Source organism: Ischnura elegans, chromosome 1 (assembly GCF_921293095.1).
Source record: "Ischnura elegans chromosome 1, ioIscEleg1.1, whole genome shotgun sequence".
Taxonomy (NCBI): domain Eukaryota; kingdom Metazoa; phylum Arthropoda; class Insecta; order Odonata; family Coenagrionidae; genus Ischnura; species Ischnura elegans.
Genome location: NC_060246.1, coordinates 95,075,782 through 95,091,280, shown reverse-complemented (window position 1 = coordinate 95,091,280; position 15,499 = coordinate 95,075,782). Strand labels below are relative to the sequence as shown.

Below are 15,499 nucleotides of genomic sequence, written 5' to 3'. Positions count from 1 at the left end.
AGGGCATAAATGCTGTGAACGTGTGATTGTTATGTTAAAAAATCCGATGTAAAAGACCGATGGCGCTGTTTTCGGTGGCATAGGATAAATAAATAACATAAATAAATGAGTGTTAGTGTATTATAAATCCTACACGTACGTTATAAATCCAGTGCTTCCTAGAGTTTTCATAAAAAACAGGGCACCAAAACTTGCTATTAATAGTAATAATAAAGGCATATTGTACTTTACACACTTCTTTTAATACTCGGCAGCCGGTTTCGAAGTATTCTGAGTTATTCTCAAGCGCAACTGCCATATGGATTAATTTCATTATATTCATATTCGTTCATTAATATTCTACGTCATTACTACCATCCTATTGCGCTTGAGAATGACGAAGAGTACGTTAAAAGCGGTCGCCGAGTATTATAATAAGTATAGATAGTACAAGGTACCTTTATTATTAGTATGCATAAGTTCCACAAAGTAAATTCACCCTCTATCAACTTCACTTACTATTAATTTTAGAGCTTTAATTTTTTCCGCCGTGGTAATGTGCCCTCTTCATACAGATGATGGAGAATCGACCAACCCCCTTCAGTCTCCCCAACTCGCCACACCGTCGTCTTCATCCTCCTCCGCGTCCTTTCTTTTTGGCAAAGGAGGCGTGCAGATTGCCCCCAAGGCATGAGTGAGGATAGTGGCGATTCCTCGAGGAGAAGTCGTGTGGATAATTTCCAAAAGAAGGAATACCCTCGACAGGACTAGAAGAGGGGGATGAAAGGGAGATTAAAAGGATAAGGTAGCAGCGAGAGGTGAGCTGTAAAAGAGGCGGGATTGACGGGACGGAAACCAAAGCGACGACCACGGGAAATGGTCGATTGCATTAAAAATTCTGTTGATTCAACCGATAGGGAAACGGTCGCCTTTCCATCTCTTCTCTTTCTCTCGCTTCCCCTTTTTTATTTCTCCTTTCTCCCTCGCGTATTTACGAGCCCACGGAGTGGGAGTGGCTGGTCGGGTGAGGAGAGAGGGAGAGAATTGTGAGATCCGGTATAGTTCCCATGGCGGGGGTTGCTTCTCGCTTCATTAATCTGATTTTATCGCTTCGAGCGTCCAACTCCTTAAGGAAGGGCGAAGAATTTCTTCCCGGAGAGTCATTGCCAATACTGCTCCTCACCAACAACAGGTTTTAGTTGGGTGCCCCTTCCGTAAAGACGTCAAGATCTTTATTGTTGGTTCATGAAGTATCCTCAGACTCGTTCCCTCCCGTAATTGCTCGGCATTCACACAGCTATTTCGTCTGATTTCATATGATTGCAAGTAAAAATGTGAAAAACAGCGATAGGTAAGTACTGGTAATTGTGAATTCGTAAGTCGTCTATATGGCAAACTATCCAGCGAATCATCTCAAGGATTTCTAATCAATGATGAATTTTCAGTGTTGTTTTAAATTGAATGGATTTTTTAGTTCTGTGATACCAGAAACAAAAATAATTGCACTTACAAGCGGTTGGGTTGAGCCATCGTAATGTATGCACTATGCTATTTCAATTACGGATTTAATAGATTCATTATAAGCATTTGCTGATGAACCATATTGAAATATTTTTGTTTTACTTAATGAAGCATTGACAAACTAAACGGCTTTTTATTGCTTTTTACGGTTTAAAATCAAGTAAAGATTTGGATGAATAATTGTCAGTATTTAGCAAACTTCATTCCCATTTGAACACGTGCTTGGATTCCAGTTGCTTAACAGCTGCAAAATGAAGGTTTCAAGCCAATAAAATGTCTTATGTGAGGAGGATAAATCCCACTATACATATATTTCAACATAGGCAAAGGTCGAACAACAGTGGGTACATTACCCCGCCGGCAGTTACCCGATACAAGAGTCAGGGCAATCAAATTTCATTAACTAAAAAGACAACAAAAAAGGCTAACAACGCCGGAAGATTTTTCTCCCTATTCGTGAGTTTCACTGAACAACGGGGGATGGAGCACCAAGACACTTATCACAGACAAGAGTCATTTGCTTCCCAGGATTTTTTTTGCTGACAGCACCGTAGGGGGAGACCCCGAGGGTGCGATAACGACTGCGGAAGTTTCCAGTAGCGCACGAGAAAGGAGGGAATTGGCACTTGTTACCCAGGCCATCGACATGCCTCGTTAACATCCCCTCCCTCTCTCCGCATAAGGGGTCATCATGACCTCCCACACTCACCTCCCTGCCACCTACGTCCCGATACTCAACTCCCTTCTCCTCCTCTTCTCTAACGGCCTCTTCTTCTTACTCGAGAACGGCGGAATCCATAGATTAAGAGGAGAGAGAAAGAGGACAAACGCACAGGAAAAACAGGAGTTTCCTTTAAACAAAAATGACCCCATAAGTGACTAAATAACTCGAAGATACAATCGGGCCATTGGTGAAGTTACCTAGACGCCAATGCTTTCTCTTGAATTGAAGCAATTGAAATCATAATTTTTTCAAAGAAATTTCATAATATGGTTTAAATATGATGGAATAAGTAATTTATGCCGTATTTAAGTAATGATTACGTGACCAGCATATAGATGTTTATCAGGTTGATGGTAATGACTTCATAAAAGATTCCGCGCCCAAAAAAAGGACATCTTTGCAATATAAATACTGATAACTATTAGAAAGACTGTTCTCCGGATACTTCTACGAATTCCCAATCCATTTTCCCACATTTTTCTCAATAATGCTTTAAACATTATAAGCAGCACTTATTCGCAAAAACGTTTCTCTGACTTCGCAACGGGTGATATTTTCAAATGAAATCAACGATTTGACATAAGAATTGTTTATCGTCTTATGGTCGTAATCTCACTGATGTGTGCTCGCCCAGAGTGAATACAAACAAAGCAGTGGCAACACCCCCATAAAATATCGTAAATCGACTGTCGAAACGTCGGTATCATCAAAAAACAGCGCTAGGATCAAAGCTCGAAAAGATTTGGACTCAAAATTTCTGGAAAATCAATGACAATTCAGCACGTCTTTCAACCCTAAGATTCGCATCCCGCAGCCTTTCCAAGATAGAGCATTTAGATACCAGACGTTCTACATTATGCCCTGCCTTATTTTCTCCAAACAATTGTGTCTTGGTCTTCCACAGGGGGCCAACAAAATAAAAATTACACGCAGTTTTTCACAAATAATTTAGATCATACAGAATGTATTGAAACTGGTCGTGAGATCAAAGTATTTGAGGAAAATTGCCAATATATTTTTGTTCCAACAGCATTTTAAAATCCCACGAGATTAAGCACTGAGCGACTCCTCCATTCCTCGGGGGACTTTTCCTTCAATTTATCACAAAATATCAAATCATCCACACAACATGACCAATCCACCGAGCCCTTCCTATTGTACGCTGGATTCAACACTCATTCGCCATAAAATTAACGGCCACGAATATACCTTGGACCTTACTCTTGCCCAGGGGCGCAGCTAGAAATTAAGGCTGGGGGGGGGGGGGTGCAACTAATATCGGTGTGTGTGGGGGTATGGACTACCCACCAGGATAAGCGGTAGGTGCGAGATTAATATATTGCGGAATTTTAAGATAAACGGTTGAAAATGGTGAGTTTTACGGCTTTCTGAGGGATATTTTATTAATCCTTAGACTATTTTATTAGTTATATCAATCCAATTCAGTAAAATGAATTAAAATTAAAAATTTCTCGGAGCTCTGGGGGGGGGGGGGGTTTGACCCCCAAACCCCCCCCCCTCGCTGTGCCACTGCTCTTGCCGAACTGTAGGGAACCGCGCGGAGTCGCGTCTACCTCGGCGATTTCCATTCCGCCAACTCCTCCGCCTCGACTACCACTCGAGAGGGGCCCGTTCCTCGTCGAACGTTTAAAAGAGTCGTGCGCGGCAGGCGAAGAGTCGCAGGGAGAGAGGGGGAGTGGGAGGGGAGTTCTAGCTCACTCTCCCTAACGAGCAACGAGGTCGACATCGCGACCGACGCCTATATGGGTTCACTGCACCGACAACTACTCCTCCGAAACCTTGGCATTGAACCCGCTCTCGCACGCTCCCCGCGGTGAAAGTGGACTGGGAGAGGGAGTCGAAGGGGAGACCGGAGCCTTGGAGGGAGATGGAGAGAAAGGGATTGGGGGCCGCGGGAAGGACGCGCTCGCTTCCCCCATTTGCATTCATATCCGTCGTGTGGATTTCGGAGTGGAGGATTGGTCCACGATCCAATGGGGTAAGACAGAGTGGTAAAGGTGGTCATTTCGATTCATTCCGATGATTCGAGTCATGAAATTTGGTTCATGCAAAAAATCGTTCTTTCTAATCGTGTGCGGCAACGGTTCCTAACCTTTTTTTTCCTCTCGTGCCCCTCTACATGTGTGTAACTAATATTATACCCACAAAAATACAACGTGCACATTTTATTACATAATTTCACAATGGGTAGCTGACTTTTTTAGTTATAAATAATGGTACAAATAGAAAATATAATACCCTAATAACATGTTTACATATTTCCTGGTTAAGATACATGTAGTAACTTGCGTCCGATTATTTTCGGTGTACCCCCAGTACGAGTCGTCACGTGCCACCTTTAGGTATCCGTTTGGCAAGGGGAATGCATATAGGAGGCCCAACTGCATCCTATAAAAAGCTGATTTCTGCTGTCACTTCAGTCGCATGTTAATCGGATTTCAAAAATTTCCGCGGCGCTGTGATGAGTGCAATGCGATCCACTTTTTTCCAATATTTTTCCGCATAACGTCTGTCATTGCGAGGAATAACATTGAAAAGTAAATCATCAAGTGTATAAATTTCGGTTAAACCGCAAACTATGCTTCATTTCCCCGTGACACTCGGATCAATTTGTCCGTCAGCGACGCAAGTGGCGACTTTTGTAAACCAATTTAAATGCTCGGTCGGTGACAACACGTTCAGAGGCAGACTTGATGATCCTCTTTTGTAATATTCGTAGTATACAGTTAGCCAAACGAACGTAATGAACCACAAAATCCAAAACAACAAAATGAACCAAGATAACCAAATTAACAATAGGAACCAAGAGAACCTAATTATGATGAACAATGATCATCATTAGACTCTCTTAAGTTCAAAACAAATATGGCAATAAACACTGCGAATCAAATGATAACAATGCAGAACACGATCGAAAATAATATTACGAACAATAAATATTCTTATTTCTGTAACACCATCCTTGAAATTCACCCGATGCCATTATTATATTCGTTATTCTTAAAAATAACTCTGCGTTAGCTTCAGAATCCTTAGTTTGGGATATAACCTTGAACCAACTCATTTGCCGAATGGTTCTATATCCCTCCATGCGCAATTCTTCATGGAGAACATGATTGACGTGAACCATATGATCATTTAAACGGAAATCCATGTGCTGGCTATATGCATTCCTGCCAAATAGCTGTATTTTAAATGGTAGGGCTTGTTAACATAGCGGATAAAAACTTTGCGTAGCCAACCAATTTCAGAATGACGGATATTGCAATAGGATATTGATGGTGCATTCACAGAAGCTACAAGCATGTCAAGGTTCGCGCTTAGTAGCAGTGAAGATTCGCTGATAAAGAGGCAAATATCAGAGTCTGGTGTTCCCTTGTGAAGCTCTCCACACCAATCACCACCTATCGCAAAGTTCACCTGTTGTAACCCTGCTCGAGACGATTACCGTTACGAAACCAAGGAAGCGAAGACATCAAGTGAAATATTGCGCACTGCTATGTGATTCACACCGCTCAATCCCCCAGAGTGTATACCTTACACTTCTAATTTTTCTAAAGCATTTACAAAGAATTTCATGCGGTAGCGATATACTGTGATGGGTATCATAGCGGATTCGTAGTGGTCTTCGCAGCAGACCGGAAAGCCGAAGGCCTGTAGGTCGAATTCCGGTCCAGAGGAATTTTCCCTAATGCAATTACTGTTATTAGCAACAATAGTTTAAACTTCTAGCAGGATCTCAAAGATAATTTTTAAATATTAAATACGTGAAACAATATGACTGAACTTACCGAGTCTGATTTCAATTTCATCTAAATCTGATGATCAAATTAATTAATCCTGGAAAAAGACAAACGCAGACATTATTACACGATTTTCATCAATTTTAAGACGAAATAATTCCCACGAATACATCATTGTATGTCAAATATTACGCATAATAAATAATATGTTTGTTATTTATTATGCAGTAATAGCAAAGCAAAATAAAGAATAAATATCCTTGTTACATAATAATAAATGGAAATTACTAGAGTTTTGCTGAAATAAAATCAATGCATTAATTAAGGAGATACTTATCTTGGAACTACTTGAAGGTTCTCATTACGAGACCGAGCGGAATACGCAATTGTATCAAATCACCAAAAGAAAACATCGAAGTCTTTGAGATGAATCTGACGAAGTTCATTTGGCTTGGATATTAGAATGTTGTGTACTGTGTTTCCATCAAGAAAGTCCATTTAGCTGTTCGAAAAACAGAATGCAAAACCAGGAGATAGTGAACCGACAAATTAATGAAAACGTCAAAATTGAGGAGATTAATATCAGTTCCTCGCACAAATTCCACATTCAGGAACTGCAAGAACTCAGTGGTGAAATTCGGAGATAATAGTTGAGTAAGCGGAAGTGCTACCGAAAAAATACCCCCAAGAGCCGCCTACTCGAAAAGGAAAATTTCCATTCTTTCGAGCACTTACACAAATTGGCGAAAAAATTACAAGTCTCAGGAGTTATTTTTTTTACACCTGATGAAAACGTTGTACAAGTTTTCCTATCAACTGTACATCAATTGTTTCCCCCATGGAGTACTCCCGGAGCGAATGCGAATCTTATCGCTGGGAAAATCAGAGACCATAATCTCGGATCGGTCGCGCTCCATTTCAGGTGGTCGGCCCGTGATGTGTATAATTCGGTCGCCACAAACGCTTTTGTTCGAAGGGGACGGGCTAACGGATTCCTGGGTACGTCGATGACGAAGCTTTTGAAAAGCCACGGCTCGGCAAAATTTCGACGGCCACGAATCGACGATTGAGTTTTATACTCTGAAGCGTGGCAAATTTCGAGGTCTCGTCGTCCGCCTCTGTTGGAGGGCACACGACAGCCACGACAAAAGACGAGCGGGAATGGAGCACCGCTATCGAGTCATTGTTGTATTCAAGAATGCAAATAGACGCGCAAAACGAAAACAATGCCGATAATACGAGGCACATCTTTTTTAAGTAAGTACCGTTTTGAAATATAATTATAACCAGTAACTTTTTTTCCACAATTTTATTTTTACATGCAAGTCCACAGGCCCTAGGAGGTCACAGACACGATCACGATGAAATCGTAAAAAAATAGATTGCTGTCCATTCAGGCAGCAACTTTCTAAGACGACGGTATACAAAAACTTGTTGTTAGATATGATTAGTGCCTTACTAATAACGGAAGTTATGTGGAAGATTAGTGTAAAGAGTGGGATTTTTTTTTAAATAAATTTTTTACAAAATTTTTATTTTTTTCTATACAGGGAATCCCATTTATCTTGACCACCCGAAATAACTTTTTGTCCAGATGCAAATTCAAAAAAGTGTCAAATGGTCCACTGTGCTACATTTTTGAATAAGTCTTTAGGATAGAGAACTAATTGCCGAATAAAAAATATAGGGTGCCATTTAAAAAAGACATACCGCTGTTCATATTAAAAATATTCTTTGTAAATAACAAAGCTACAAGGAAGGAAATCATGCTGATTAATGTCCCACTGACGGCTAATGAACATTTAATTGGCATATTTTTGAATTTGCATTTGGACAAAAAGTTATTTCGGGTGGTCAAGGTAAATGGGACACCCTGTATTTCAAATAAGAGTGGAGGCATTCGAGATATGGGTATAGCGAAAAATGGAGAAGGTAAAGTGGACGGAGAGGAAGAGGAACGACGAAGTGCTTGACATGGTGGGTGAGGAGAGACAGCTTTTAGATGAGATAAGAAGGGGAACTTAGCTGGGAGGAGATGTTGAAGACCGTGGTGGAGGGTAAAATGTTAGCTAAACTTAGGAGAGGAAGGAAGAGAATATGATTTTTAGATGCAATGAAAATTTGCAGATGTTACAGCGAATTGAAGAGGGAAGTGCTTGAAGGGATGGGAGACTCCCAGAATACATCTTTAGTTCTCCATGAAAACCTACCTCAACCGGTAAATACTATAATAATAATAATATTTCAAAACAGTACTGACCTAAAAAACACCCTTCGTATCTTTCCATAGCATATGATGAAAAAAAGCCCTCATTTCAAGAAAACACTAACCACATTAGTTTGCCTCAATATTATTGAATTGATGCAAAAAATGAAGCGAAAAGAATGAAAGATTCTCCAAACAAATAGAACTAAAGTATTCACCATTTGATTTCTGAAATTTCAATATTTCAGATCTTTTATTTTTCGAAATTTGCTCCATATTACCTTCAAATAAAAAAAAATACGCCAATATTTTCCCCAATCCTAAAACAAAAAGTAGAAGAATAAATTAAATTCACTCTAAAGTAGATGCAGTAAATTGAATAAAATTAAAGGAATATACCACATTAGTATAAGAAGTTTTTTTTTGTATGACATGCGGCACGATGGGGTGGTAGTTCTTAATGTTGGTTAAACGAGACATTGCAACATTTCCACAGGACTTATTCGAACAAGACGCGTTACGTTTTTGATCATGATAATGTTTTTGCAGCAATGAAACGAGTCGAGTTCGAATAAATCCTGTGGAAATATTGCAATGCCTCATTTAAGTAATAATAAAAGCTTAAAAAAATTTTCAACCGAAAGACCACCGGATGAACACCTCCGAAAAGTCGAGATCCGAGGAGGGCTGAAAAGGGATGGGTAGTTTTACAGCAGCCGCAAAATTATTGATTAAGGTGAGGGAGAAGGGCGGAACCAAAAGAAACGATACACCTATAGGACATATTGCCTACCATCCAATAGGGGTGCGGTAATTGACCAATCATCGATCACTTTTAAGCGCATGAAATCATTTTAACAGCTCCTTCACTGCTCCAGAGCAGGTGTAACCTCCAAATGTGCGGGAGAGGGTGGGAAATATCCGTGATTGGAATAAATTACGCCCTCCGACTGGCCACATTCTCCCCCCGCCCACCACACGCACCACCGACACGCACCGCTCTCATTCAACTCCTCCCGCCCCCTTCCACCGTAGACCCTCACCCGGTCGTTCCCTTACCACCCCGCCCATCCATCCTGCAGGGAACAGCCTCCTCAATAACACACACTTCCAATCGCCGCCTTCCTCACCCGCGGGACGACGCTATGAGCCTAATACCCGTTGAAGAAAACAACGAGGCACCGTCAGCTGGCGCCTACGGGTTAATACTTGATACCCTCGCAGGCTAAATACCTCTCTAGGGCTTCTGAATCAATGAACCATTACTATGTTTATTCTCTCGTAATTCATCGATAGAAAATTGAAAAATTCATCTCGGTGTCGAGTTCCTAAATGGAAGAGCGTACTTTGAGGGTTGCCCGTTTTGAAGGGGGTGCCTTCGCTCCTGTTTGGCCGGTTTTCGACCAATTCGAAAATCTGTCAGTTATCCAACTTATATTATCGCGTTGATTTTTGCATTATCTTAACTTAAATTCTCCTTCTTTTAGGGTAGGAGGGATGATATAAAATAAAAATAATCTATTTAATTTAAACAGAAAAAGTTTAAATAGTATATAATGGGAAACATAATGGAGACGTCTTTGACACTTTAAGTTCAAATAGTTTTTCATGCTGAGAGTGAATTAAATGTGTGGTGAGCTAACACCGAAACCACAATTCGTTCAGGAATTTTCTTTGAAGTTTTTTTTTTCGGATTTCAAGGATCTGCTAATGCTCTACGGCCTTTTTATAAAGCATCGTGAATAATACCTTCCTATTCCATTCATATCATCTTCTCGCAGGTGATCATCCAGAATCTTTCAGCACCAAACGTTTCAACGCTTGTTTCTACTTCCATTTATTCCGTAAATATTAGTTAAATCACTATTTCAACATTACTGACTTTGTTTATCTGATTTCCTTCCTAGGATTAAGCCTAGGAAAGGTTGATAGATGAAGCACGCGTATTATAGATTTTATTGAAAATCTTGTTACTCCTCCCTCTCGTGTGAAAAATCGAAATATAATCACGCGTACGCATAAATAAGCCAATTACATGTTGTTTCGTAGGGTTCCGTGGAGTTCGAAATTCATGGATCTCTCCATCTTAAGCCATAGTTTATGGTTTTATAGTAATATTTATTGATAGATTTATAGAGAAGCTCCAAAATAATTCCTGCCCGGGCTGAAATTTGATCAGCATTGCGCCGCAAATTGAAAGACTGGATGTAAGCATTTGTACAAAGCAGCTCTTCTTACTGGTTTCACTAAATTTATCTTGAATATTCCACATCAACATGAACCGAAAATATCCTTCCAAAACCCTAATAATAGTGACTAACACATTACCAACACTACTTTATACGCATCTCTGACATGCTTAGCATATTAACCATGGAACACACTAAAGATGATAATATTTACGACTCGAATTTATATCACTCCTGCATAGCTATATTTGAGTTTAATTCTTTTTATGGCCATCTAAAAAAAAAGAAGGCAAATGATACACACGGAGACGTGCTGAATGCCGTTGATGAAGGAGTGATCCATTCTTCCCCCCAGGGAGAGGAAATGGGCAGCATTTTGGAGGGACGCGAAGGATGGGGGCGCTGAAATGATAAGTGTAAACGGGGGAAAAATCACTGCACTCATTCAAGGCCGATACCACAAAAGGCAAGGGGGATGGGAAACTTTGATGAGGGGGAGGGGGCGGAGGAGCAGGGGAATCACAGGAAAACGCCCAGGGAGGAGTGGGAGGGGGGGTGGAGGAACGCCCATGAAGTGGAGGAGAGAGAGAATAAGTGGGATGATTGAATGGAGATGGGGGTGTGCTTGTGAGAAGAGAGAGGCTCAGTGAATTGGGAGATGAAGAGGAGGTCGTGAGTGACCGGAGGACCATTCATGAGAGGATGGACCTCTCTCTCTCCTCCCACAACGAGGAATCTTTCGCTCCTAATTACGCCGTGACTAAGCTTCGGGGGATGACGCGGACAAACTGTTACCTTCCGAAAATTCTTCCCGAGCAAACAAAAGCCCCGATCACGAAACATATACGCGCTTTTCCGACCGTTCCATTATGCTTATGAATGCTGACCCTTTCCACCATGAACAAAATAGTTCCGGGTTTACATATAGAAATACATATACACTAGGAAAAATAGCAAATCGGTTGTCGACCCATTGATGAAAGTGGTAATTATTAAGTGAAATAATCGGGAGAGTATTTTAATCTTTTAAAGCAGACTTTTGATCATAAGTCACCCGACGAAACGGTGATTATTGTGATCCCATCACACAAATACGATTGAGAGTGTTCACAAAAAAATATTGGATTAAATTTGATAGGATTTTATTCTTGAATTAAAATAGATGGGAATAGTTGATATGAAATTGATTGATAGTTAATGTATTAGGAGAAATAAAAGAAGTAATTATAAAGTGAATTGTACCGATGTAATTACTCTCTATCTAGCTAGCTAGTAAGCTGATAAAATTCCAATAGTTCTGTTTTCTGAAATGACTAAATGCATTTGCAGCTCGTAGACATTGTGAATGAACCTCTCTTTTTTTATTTATACTTTTGCAAACAATGCTATTTAAATTTATCCACGTTATGCTTAGGACACCAAAGATCATGCAAGCTGAAAATCAAGTAATCCGGTGAAATTTGAAAAAATTGACGATTATTTAATAACTTTAGGGATAAAGCTAGAGAAGACTAAGGATAAAGGATTAAGGCAATATAATGAAATGGAATTTATTGCGTAAACACGTTGAGTCCGCAATTTCACGTTATAATTCACTCTTCTGACTTTCTCTTCAGGATCACGGAAATTGAAATGAGAATTTATAAAAATGTAATAAAATAAATGGAGGGTGCTGGCAATCTACTGAGGACGAGAATATAATCTAACCCTATATAAGTCTTGCTTTTAAAAAATAAATCGCCACGCGTTATATTGTATCTTAATGAGAAATTTATGCCGTGGCAGTGGGAAAATATTCACGCTCCGACGACCTTATCTCATTCTTAATCAATTCCAGCCTGAGCGAAACGGAAGCAAATTAAAAGGACTACATTACTGACTCTGCATACGATTAACAATTTGATGGATTGATCGACCGAGACCAATGATATTCTCGCATGATAAATCCCGGCAATATTCACCGGATGATTACACGATTACTTTTTTCTGGATCGCGAAAATCACCTGTTCAAGGTTATCATCACTTCCGTTCCTACCAGAAAAAAAAGAAGAAGCATATCGGGGCACAGATTCGACAACCGCCTCGGGTTTCAAAGCAGAGTGCAGATCCGCTCAATCGAACATCCTCCAGGGGTGGCCCAGGTTCATCGCCGCGTCGCTTACACGCCGGCCATACGGAGCGGAAGAGACCGCCAGATGGGAGGTGCGTCTTCACCGACAGAACAGGGCGGGAGTAAAAAAAAACGTCCGAAGAAAGATTGGAAAGCAACCGAGTTTCCATGGCAAGGATCTCCGGGAAAGAGGAGAGGCCTGGGGTGAATGAGATCGGATATTTTTGGCCGTCGTGCAAAGCCCTCGCTCGATATGATATGTGAGATATATGAGTATGCATGATATCAAAGTACGAGGAGAAGGCGAAAAAGAGAATTAATATTTTAGGACGCACGTACCCACTGCGGCGTTGAGCACCTAATAAGTGAACTGCTGGAAAGAAAAAGGATCCAAAAACCGGTTCGGCAGACGGGCGATTAGTTTTATGCCATGCATGATCTCCGCTCCGAAACCACAGCATGATGTATGCAGGAAAAGTCTCCGATTAAATTCAGCCGACCATTCGTTTTCGTTACGACTCCCCCGGAAATAGACACCTTCGCGGCAGCTCCGTCCACATCACCTCGCAACTGCCACGGCCACATGTGGTAGACCTGCTGTGGCATGAGGGCCTTCACATTTCATCTTAAGAACGTCTAGCAGCTTGAATCCGCCCATATAAGTTGAAAAAAAAAAATTTCGTACACAATAAAAAAATACAAAATTCGAATCGTCTTTTCAAAGTTAATTTTTTGTATTTAACTGAAAAATGTCGTAAGCCAAGCCGTTGATTGAGCTAATTTTAACAGATATTTCGGTGGAGATAGCATTTAAACTTAGTCCTTCGAGCATTCTAGTATGTGCATAAATAAGATTACAAGTAAATAAGTAGATCCAACACCCCAGCCATACGCTTATTGCGGAGGCTTTCAGAGTAGTAATAAGATGTAAATAAAATGCATAATTAACTTAATAAATTCATTGAAATTCATCGCCAAAGAGAGTATAAATGCGCGTTGAACACACGAGGGCTTTAGCATAGATAGAAACAGTGGTGGATCCAGGGTAGGGAAGAAGATAATGAGGGGTTATAGTGGTGTCCATGGGGGCTGACTCTCAGCAGTATTGGGAGTCCAAAAGGTTACAATTTTTTTTTAATTCGAGGCTTGTAACAGTACTTTAAGGTTTACTATAGGCTCCCCTCTACTGTATATATTTGTCAAAAGAAAAAATTACCATTTTATCTAGTGTAATTAGAGGGGTTAGGAGGGCAATAGCCCTCTCTGGATCGGCAACTGGATAGAGAGATGGGAAGATGCGTAAGAAAGGAAGAACAAGTGAGTGGAAACGTAAGGAAAGAGGTTGACTCAAGGGAGAAAACACGAGTCTATGGGGAGAAGGGGGCAGGGGAGCCGTGGCGTGAGAAACCTTGGGAAAGAGTCGATGTGTGCCGCGCCGTCGTCTCCCATCGCATCGCCGTTGGGATCCCTGCCAAGAGTGTCTCCAAGAAGGCATTCCGCTCCTCGTCTCGACAGGAAGGGATTGGGTGAATGGCAGAGGACTGGATCCATCGAGTCCGCCGGGAAGATCCGTGGGAAAGCGGCCGAGTGCAAAAAAAAACAACAACAGGAGTCGATGCGTTGGGAGTTGGAAACGGGGGCCCAGAGCAGGAAGATGAACACTGATGAAGTCAATAAAGATCAGACATGATGGTGTCGTTAAGTCTGGACGGAAAGGCGATGGCTTTTCCTCCGTACATTCTGCTCCGACGGGGGTAAAACCGTGCCACTATCACGAGGTAGGTATCGTACTGTCATGCATTTTCATTTTTTTTCATGGCCTTAACATGGATTTGCAATGCTCACCCACACAGAGATTCAGCACGAATTTTTTTGCGTAGGTGAGGGTAGAGATCACCACGGACCACCGCAAGAGTGTGTATTTTACTCATTTAAGGTAGAAGAACCTTTCCCTGGGTCACCTCGCACTTCTACGATTTTTTATTCATTAAGTATAAAATATTATGACTCCTAAAAAAATTCTCTCATCTAAATGCACAATGTTAAATCTTATGCAGAAGTTAGAATACTACGACGATAGTTTACCGAGTCAAGTATGTAAAGCATTGCATATTTAAGAAAACAGTGACACCAGGAACAAAACTAATAAAAGTTTGATTGAGTAATCCAAATGCTAGAATATAAAAAAGATTTCAAGGAACGAGATAAAATAAGTGAAAATAGACTGCTAAAAATTTAATAAATCTAATACAAAATAAATTTAATACAATCACAAATTTGGCATCATTAGTACGATACTGGCCATTTCGCATATTTCATGAGCAAAAAATAAAATCCACTAAGTTATTTTATGATGGTTAACTGTGACCACTTCATCGTATCTTTCGGACTCAGTTTCCGTCCGTCTTTTCAACACTCCCAGCAATCTACCTATCACCAGCATTGACTATCTTCTAATGGCTCCGATGACCAAAGCTGACAGTCACCTCCAAAACTCAACCAACCGACGGCATCCAAAACGGGAAAAAGAATATGAACGTGGAACCTAACGGAAACTCCGAAATTTATTTAAATACCTTCACTCAACTACGGGGAACTTATCAAGAAAAAAAAATAGCAGTCTCATCCACGGAATACAAAAACAATGGCTTCAAAACACGTCCAGGATCAAAGAGTGCAAAATGAATAATCATTCACCTTTCAATCACCAGATATCGAGTCGCACGTAACCGATGTAGCGGACTGGAGGACTTGGGATGAATTTTAATCTCGGCACAGTCTTTGATCCCCGGTGAGGAGGAAAAACACATCGTACTCAAACACAATGGAGAGCGAAAGTTACGTGAAAGGCAGTCACATGAGCGGAAACTTGAAAGAATGCCTCAAGGATGGAGAGTTTTTCCTTCCGCTGCCCCCACCCCTAAGCTCCCGCGTACCCAACCGCTCTTGAACTTGGTCGTAAACCACCATGCATGATGGAAGGAAAAACTATGCTACTAGTCGTC

General features: G+C 40.8%; 1 protein-coding gene across 4 annotated transcripts in view; it reads right to left on the bottom strand.

The window, feature by feature from the left end:
• The window catches only part of LOC124166613, a 313,116-nt gene that overhangs the window by 173,190 nt on the left and 124,427 nt on the right, over nucleotides 1–15,499 (bottom strand). For 3 of the 4 annotated variants that reach the window (XM_046544214.1, XM_046544240.1, XM_046544230.1), the window contains one exon: nucleotides 6,037–6,085. The exons of the other annotated variant lie outside the window; for it this stretch is intronic. The gene's annotated coding sequence lies outside the window, so the exon portion shown is untranslated. The remainder of the gene's footprint in view (nucleotides 1–6,036; nucleotides 6,086–15,499) is intronic. 4 annotated transcript variants of the gene reach the window in all.